This window comes from Aplysia californica, unplaced genomic scaffold, assembly GCF_000002075.1.
Source record: "Aplysia californica isolate F4 #8 unplaced genomic scaffold, AplCal3.0 scaffold00284, whole genome shotgun sequence".
Taxonomy (NCBI): Eukaryota; Metazoa; Mollusca; class Gastropoda; order Aplysiida; family Aplysiidae; genus Aplysia; species Aplysia californica.
In genome coordinates, this window is record NW_004797554.1 from 858,202 (window position 1) to 867,289 (window position 9,088).

Genomic DNA, 9,088 nt, shown 5'->3' on the forward strand with positions numbered 1-9,088 from the left:
AACATAGAACATCCCAATGGTATGGCTCTTTCAATCACTAAGCAAGTTATATCGAAGGTTTCCACCTTTCTCCAGCATGATTTACAAACATGATTGCGTACGGGACTTGGCAGTCGCGAGGAACCAGTTCGTGCCTTAACGTATGCACAAGAAGGTTTGGAAAAGAGCCCGTTTGTTTGTTTGTTTGTTTGTTGAACTAAAGTGCAGCACATCGACACACTAAGAGTCATTTATTTATTGCAGGGGAAACGTTAAACAGATAGATTGAAACCACAAAGGGAACGGCAACCGGTCAGACCTGTCAGTGGCGCCCTCCAGCCACCAACTAAAAGCACACGAGTTGCTGAACCAAAAACAACAAATAATGAACGGCTACACTTCATCAAACACTAAAATAATTGTGAACAATTTTTGCCTCCTTTCACACAAATTAGATAATTACAAATTAAGATGTCCCATAATAAACACACACAGAGGAAATTATAGAATACCTAAACTAAACTTCAAGATCCATTCATCAACACAACCACAAGAAAAGCAACACATGAATAGGTTTTACTTTTAGGAAGAGTTTTACGGCACTTGCAACACAATAAGGTCATTCGCTGCCGAGAGGGGGGGGGGGCTCTCGTGGCTTAGAGGTTTGGTTAAGGTGTTGGCCTCTCATTCAAAGGTCCCGGGTTCGAATCCGGGTAGCGACGGAAAAATATTCTTCTCTAAAATTGTCTCCTTTCACCTCCTTTCCTGCTCTCTAGAAATGTCCTGTTGTCTGCTTTCGTCTTCACTTTCTGCCCCACTCCCTCCCCTCCTTTGCCCCCTTCTCAGGGCTCTTGAATCTTTCTGCAGCCTTTCTACTCCTACTCCTTGGATCCTTCTTACTTCTGTCTTTCAGCCACACCCCTGATCTTCTGGCAGGAAAGATCTCCACCTAGCCTTCTCAGACAGGGGTGAAAAATCTCGGAGGTCTCGTGTGCAGGTTGCACACGTTAAAGATCCCTTGGTGGTCTAAAACCGATAAGAATAGGCTTTAGTCGTCACACAAGCAAAATTCCAAATTTCCTACCAACTGAAAATGTTTAATGTGTCCCGTGCGCTCATTTGACCTTATGCAGTTGCGATCGCCATAAAACACATACCCCCAAAAAATTTTGTTTTTAAATACATGTATATAAGTGCCTAAGATTAGAAGTTTTACAAGAGAGTAACAAACACACAAAAAAGAGGAGAGATAAGTACGATAGATGTTTGATAGGAAAGAAGGAACAAACCACACCAGAGCACCTGCCAACCACCCGCACGAACAGGTTAAGCAAAACAAAAAATGGTAAAAAGTCAAGAATAACCACACCCATCCCAAACTGATCTCTTACACCCCTCCCCCCCCAAAAAAAAATTGTTATAAACTGTAAATATTTTACATAGATCATTGAGGAGACAGGCTGCTCAACCTTGCCTATAGTGAAGGCCAACACAAGTTGAGTAAGATACAGCACCCAAACAGAAAAGAAGAGATACTCAATAAAAACTACTTTCCCTGGCAGAAATTGAACCTGCTTCTTTTGAGTGTAAAGTAGCCTACAGAACATAACCAACACACCCCGGGCACCCAATCTCTTGCCAAGGTAGGCCCTACTACTAAAACCGTAATAACAAACATTGAGGTCTAAGCAAATCAAGTCTATTCTGATTATTATTCACTGCCATAAGAATGGCACCCCCACAAACATAAAACTCACCGTTTTTGCGCTGATTTTGAAGCAAGACAACTACACGTAGTCACATCTCTGTAAAGACCATATATGACCCTTGTTGGAATGCGTTGTGAAATTGAAGCCTGAAAAGAAAATGACACGACATATTATAACAGTCCGTAAAAACCAAAAAGCGTTTCTGAACCTTTCGTCTGTTTTTATTTATTTATTTGATTTTTATTTTTGCTGTTTAAAGTACATTGGCATTAATGACAGGAGAAATGTAGGAAACAAAGACACATAGAAACGAATGAGGAACAGTTAAGAAGTAGGACCTACAAATAGTGCCCTCTAACCATCAATAATCCGTAGATTTAGAAAAAATATCTTTCAAGGCCAAATTCACATGATCTAACACACACAATCAACATATTTGTTGAAGTCTTTACAGGGAATCAGACTTAGACTGCTCACCTCTCTAGCTTCAACAGCACAAGGTCTGCTTCGACTATCAAGGCACCCCAAAATAGCAGGTCACAAGAGAGTGACAAACATACAAAAGAAGTAGAAGAAATGACAATATTAAGGATCAGGAAAGAAAAAGCAGCAGTTCCCTGTTGTAGATCAGGCACAGTTATGAGCGTGACATGAGTCAGCCCATTTACAATTCTACTATGCTTGAACGAGAAATGTCTCCCCTTTGGGAATGGCCTAAAGACACTTCAGTCATTGGCACTGCCCCGGGGGGTCCTCGACACGTAACGGCAACAGAGGATGAAAAAGTAAAGTAATAAAGCACAGATCTAGTGATAGTGTAATATTATTCCATCAGAAAAAATCAAATATTTCAAAATTCAAAATCTAGTCATTTGCTTCAGATATAAAGTCGAAATGTATGTAAAACAGAGATCAACAATTGAACAAGACAAGAAAAGACAATACCTGAGCATGAGATGGTATTTGAGTAAGTAAAATAATCAACTAGTACACTAAGAGGCTATAGCTATTCGCACAGGGTGTGAATAATATGAAATTGTATTTGCACAGGGTGTGTGAATACTATGAAATTATATTCGCACAGAGTGTGTGAATACTACAAAATATTATTGGCACAGGGTCTTTCAAAAGAAGGAAGAAAATAGCATTTGCTCTTTTTTTTTCCCTCATCGTGTAGGGATAGATCTAATTGTGTAATGCGATACTTAAAAATACAACTTAAATTGGAATTCAAGTCGTGTCAATAACTCAAAGCTCTCTTTTTTTTTCCTCCTTGAACCTTGAGAGAGAGAGAGAGAGAGAAAGAGAGAGAGAGAGAGAGAGAGAGAAAGAAGAGCTAGAGAGAGAGAGCGAGAGAGAGAGAGAGAGTGGGGGGGGGGGGGGAAGAGTACATGCTTTTCAGCCTCAGAAAAATCACAAAAGGCCTTCGGAATACATCTCTGTCTTTTACGTCCAGCCTTGGTAGACAGCTTGGTAAATGTTTGTTTATTACATGGTTTGCCCTTTGGTTTCAACACTTTAGACACTGTTGACCAGCTACACAGCTAACTTCACTATTTATAGGGACACCCTCAGTTGAAATGTGTTCTGAGTCATTGTAGCCTAAACAACCCTGTGTGAATAGAATCATTTCTTATTCGCACACCCGGTGTGAACAAAATCATAAATTATTCGCACACCCGGTGTGAATAATCACTTTGAAACTAAAAATACAGAAGTACACAATCAAAATGGTTTTGTGGCAAAAACAGAAAAATGCCAGAGTAGCGTGTAATTTACTTTTGGTGTATTCCACTGGATCTCCTTGCCTAAGATTAAAAACAACATCTGTTTTAATAAATAATGTAGGCCTATTGGCCTATAAAAGTATTAATAGCCTAGGCCCTACCTATATTATAATAATAATTATATGATTATAGACTATACTGGGCCACCTCTATTCTCATCCGGGGTGAGAACAGCGCAGTTGTAAGCCTCCCACCCAGGGTGAGAGGGTTAGCTTTTTTCGGCTATTTTCACCCATTGTATGTTCACTTCTTAGAGCATCAGCTCAGGCTGATCGCTCCAAGTGGGAGGGTGAGCCTTTAGGCTATTCTCACCCGTTGTGCACTCACCGTGACACCAGTGTAAACGTTCTAGCGCTCTTGTGTTTAAAGCGTGCAATTTTATCGGGAGGGGGGAGAAAGAGATTGGGAGAGAGTGAGAGAGAGAGAGAAAGAGAGAGAGAGAGAGAGAGAGAGAGAGAGAGAGAGAGAGAGAGAGAGAGAGAGAGAGAGAGAGAAGGAGTAGGCTAGCAAGAACTTCCGGACAAAACAAAATGGCAACCGGCATAGTTCAGCCTGATTCGAAAGTGAAATAGCCGTAGCATCTTTGTAGACGACCAAATTAATTTACTTTAGTGCTACAACATCATTTTTTTCTTTGTTTTTTGTCAATTTGATCATCCACACCGATAGACAGTAGGCCTATTCAGAAATTAGGAAAAACAGGTCTTTTAGTTTTTTCATAAGAGTTTTCCGGCGCTCGCAACTGCATAAGGTCATATGAGCACCAGAAGATGAGAGGTGTTACAAGAGAGCAACAAACACAAAAAAGAAGTAGGGGAGATATAAGGATGATAGATGTTTCATAGGAAAGAAGAAGCAAACCACATCAGAGCACCCGCCAACCAACTACAAAACAGGTCTTGTTTCACACTGAGTGAGAATAGCCAACACTGGCAAGTCTTACCATGGGTGAGAGGTTGATTGCATTTTCTGGGAGGGAATAAGATTTACTCTTAGGCAGCAGCTATTCGAACTCAAACTCCAATGCGTGTATCGAATGTGAAGTGGACAGGTAATTCAACCTTGGCCTTCCTGTTTCTACGAGCTGGCCAAAGTTTTCCACACAAAGTAAGAAGTGTATAAGTGACGTCAAAAGTGAACAACAGTCGCAAAATCTGAAATACTACATAACAAAAGCAAACAAGGAAACGACAATCTGAGCTCAAAGCAGGAAAAAAAATTGAAAATTTGCTAGACTACAGACCCTCATCACAGTCTAAGCCTCAGTTGAAACTAGATATTTAGATCTAGACTGGCTATTATACTACTACTAGAGATCACCCAAGACTTTTTTGAATGTGCAGTAACACCAGGGGATGTTGTTGTCTTCTCTGACTCAATGTCAGTACTCCAAGCCATTGAGGGAGGAAGAGACTACAGAGAGGACGGGAACATTCTCAGTTTTGTAAAACAGATGGGAACTTCCTATGGCGTCCGGGTCGCACTGCAGTAGGTGCCTGGCCACTCTAGAGTACCAGGGAATGAGACTGCAGACCAGCTATCAAAGGCTGGAGCAAGCCTGCCCCAGACAGACACAGCCGCCTCTTTACAAACCTGCAAAGGGATCATGATGAATCCAAGCCAAATGCAGAGACGAGTGTCTAAACAGATGGGTCAACGCAGAAACAGGAAGATCTCTCTTCGGGTACATGGACAAACCAAAACCCAAAGACCCTTCGAATCGCTTATAGAGCCGATCAGACTTTGATCTTCAGAGCCTGTACAGGATACTTATACACCAACAAGCACATAACAAAAGTATAAACAGAATTAACCCCAATTGGGAACCCCATTGCAGACATTGTGACTACCACAAAAGGAGACCATTGAATATCTTCTCCTTCACTGCCCAAACCTGGCAGTTCTTCAATGCAGGCTACTACAGACGTACAAAGCCTGCTCCACTCTGGTGTTGACCAGATGACAAGGACATGTGATTACTTGAGGAAGGCATTGCTGCCCTGCCAAGAGCGAAATGCTTGCAGCTAGAGGGATTCGAAAAAGATGAAGCTACAGCAAGCACCTAGCACACCTCTGTAGCCTAATTGGCCCAAATAGAGATGATGTATTTCCGCTATCTATTTTTGTCGTCTTCCAGGGCTTCCCCAAAGACACTTGAGTTTTCCTTATCAGTAACTGTTGACTAGATCTCGCCGTCTTTGTTAAGTTTTGTTGTTGTTTTTTATGTATTAATTTTTGTTATCTTTTATAAACAATCAACAACCTCAGCAATTCTCCTTCCATAAATTTACCTGCTCCTCAAAGTTTTACACACACACAAGCGGATCAGAGATAGTGTCTCTGGTGAGATCTAGTCAACTGGCAGGCGAGGGAAAGCCCGGAGCCGGAAGACGACAAAAATAGATGGCGGAAATACATCATCTATTTGGGCCAATGGAGTGTCTACGTACATGGTAACCGGGCACCTAGCCTCAGTGTCTACATACACGGTAACCGGCAACCGGGCGCGTAGTCTCAGTGTCATGTACACGGTAACCGGGCATGCAGCCTCAATATCAACGTACACGGTAACCGGCAACCGGGCACCTCGTCTCAGTGTCACGTACACACAGTAACCGGGCAGTTCAAAACTCCAAGTTCAGTTTTTGTCATCCGGTGTTGACTTCATCCCCACCCCTCCCCCGACTGTACCTTAAAAAAAAATCAATAATGATAATCTCCCCATTCCAGAGCCCTATTGCAGCGCACAGGCTTTGAATGAGCTTTGGTGACCCCCAACTGGTACTCACAATCACAATGTGATGCGCACGCACAGGTTCACTGACCGGTCACGATGGCGAGCCCGACAAGACGCTTGAATGACTTCCTTTTATTTCAGCAAGTGACAGCACAGGACAAAATATTGATTTATTTTCATTCCGGTTTACCGTGCACGTAGATACTGAGACTAGATCTAGATCTAGGTGCCCGGTTACCGTGTACGTAGATATTGAGACTAGGTGCCCGGTTAACGTGTACGTAGACACTCCGTTGCGATATAGAATCTAGATCTAGATCTAGATATCTAGATCTAGAGATTCTCTAGATTTAGATCTAGATATCTAGAAATCTAGATATCTAGAAATCTAGATATCTAGAAATCTAGATCTAGATCTAGATTAGATCTACATCTAGATCTAGATCTCTAGAAGACTCTACTCTAGACTCTAGGCCTAGGCTGGCCTATCCTACGCTACCTACTATTTACTATAGAACTATACTATAGATGGCTTATTTGATGGGGTGGGTCATTTGAAATGTCCCCTCATCTCTTCGTGATACTCACAACAAGACGTCAAAGTCAAAGGCAAGGCTTTCCCTCCCTCTCTCTTTTTTTTTCTTAATTTTTTTTTTTTACAGTATACAATTTTTGCCCCGTCGTACTGACCAATTATTATGACAGGCAAACAACTGGTCTTCCTAATGTTATGGTAAATGCACACCGACAGTGCCAGGAAAATTTTGCGTAAAGCGAATACCTTGCTCTCGCTTCGATTGTACACTTCAATTTTGCTAGATATTGGTAGATAGAAATTTGCATCGTTCTTTTTCAAGTTATCTTTACTTTTTGGAAAGCATAAATACCAAAGTAAGCAAATTTGACTTTTCTAAAAGCGTAGCCATAAAATATTACCAGAGTAAACCCTCTCTGTTATTACCCAGCCGCAATGCAACTTGGCAATAACTTTCATGGTTTCGATTGGTTTCGATCTGACTAATTCGGAGGGGTTTTTTTAGAAGAGGTTCACGCGACCTGAAAACCAGCGCTGTCTCTATAACCGCGTAAAAGTACATTAGATCTAGGCTATACAATATGTAATAATGTAATACACAGTACATAGATGGAGTCTACGTCCCCACCACCCCCCCTCTCTCTCTCTCTCTCTCTCTCTCTCTCTCTCTCTCTCTCTCTCTCTCTCTCTCTCTCTCTCTCTCTCTCTCTCTCTCTCTCTCTCTCTCTCTCTCTTCTCTCTTTTCTCTCTCCCTCTCTCTCTCTCTCTCTCTCTCTCTCTCTCTTTTCTCTCTCTCTCTCTCTCTCTCTCTCTCTCTCTCTCTCTCTCTCACTCTCTCTCTCTCCGCTTTATTTATATTATATGACTAAATATTCATATTTTTATTCAGTTCCCCACCCCCAATTTATCTTTCTATCTATCTATCTCGCTCTGTTTCTTTCTCCTCCCCCCCCCCCCTCTCTCTCTCTCTCTATATATATATATATATATATATATATATATATATATATATGTGTGTGTGTGTGTGTGTGTGTGTAAAATATATTTTATTGATTTTTTAAACCCAGTATCAGAAAGTGACACTAGCGCTTTTGGTTACTTCAGAATCAGCAAAACGGTCAAAATATTTTGATTAAAAACAAACAAACCAGAAATGAGTTGATTGACGTCATGAATAGTCGACTGGCATTACTGATGAGTGCACGAGTTGGCAGACGGGCGGGACAAATTAATTAATTTATTGTAAGACTTATTATAATGGCTATTTATGACTGTGACGGGTAGAAATTTTCTGACACTCCTCGAGCCGCACCTTTATCCTTAGTGGACATACTAATCTAATCTGTAGAGGGGTGGGGTTGTTGTTGTTTTTTTTTGGGGGGGGGGAGAAGGGGTGGTCACTTTTCAGGAAATGAAATCAAAATGTTAATACATAATTGATCAAAAAATCTAGAAATAATCATAAATCACCAAAATATTTTCTTAAGTTGTCAGAGCATACTAGAATCTAAGTGTGGCTTACATTTTTAGCTGTGCAAACATCATTTTCACGGAAAACAGCAAAATATTACATATAAGAATCCTCGCCAGAAATGAATCGATATTCAGATTTTTTTGCGATACAAATAATTTGAGGGTTATCGAAAAAAGTTGACAGAGGAACTAGAGATAAAAGCTTACACCTATAATATCGTATAACTTGATCTGTTTTGTTATTGTTGTTGTTTTTTAAACAAATAATGTTTCAGGAAAGCGCATATTTATTCAATAGCGGGGCGGTATATATTATGACATTCCCAGATAAAATAATAATTTGACAGAAATTGATCTAAGATTTGGAAATTGCGTTATATCCTGAATAATATCATGGTATTAAATTTATGCTTGCATGACAGCCTGGATTGAATTTTGACGCAGGTGTATGTGTATATAATTATGTACCTCATTTAACGTTATGCCTGTAATGTCTAGCGGTAGTAATACGGTAGCGGGTGCGGTCTGGCTTGGATTTGGACACCTCATAAAATCCCCCCCCCCCAATTCCACTCGTCAAGCTCATACTGAATGATCGTACGTCCTGATGCAGAAACTGAAAGGAGTGGTTTCTTCTTAATCGGTGACTCATTCTTTTCGGCCGAAAATGTTATCACGTAGGCTACTAAAATACTTCTTAATGCGTTTGGATCGAACGTAGTTCCGGGTTAACAGGCCACCGAAAGTGGATATAAAACGTCCGTCTTTGGTCAGATGAATAATGAAGGCACCTTTCCTTGAACCGAAAAGTTGCCCTTGTACGTTCGAAAATGTGGGAGAGGGGGATACCTATGCATATATATATATA

At 40.8% G+C, this 9,088-nt stretch overlaps 1 protein-coding gene across 2 annotated transcripts in view; it reads right to left on the reverse strand.

Moving 5' to 3' along the window:
• Window positions 1–7,042, reverse strand: part of LOC101853174 (E3 ubiquitin-protein ligase RNF144A) — a 74,600-nt gene extending 67,558 nt beyond the window's left edge. The window contains exons 1-2 of one of the 2 annotated variants that reach the window (XM_005101472.3): window positions 6,801–7,042; window positions 1,737–1,834 (exon numbers count right to left, since the gene is read on the reverse strand). The gene's annotated coding sequence lies outside the window, so the exon portion shown is untranslated. The remainder of the gene's footprint in view (window positions 1–1,736; window positions 1,835–6,800) is intronic. The other variant, XM_035970555.1, reaches the window with a different exon arrangement.
• Window positions 7,043–9,088: the final 2,046 nt, after the last annotated feature.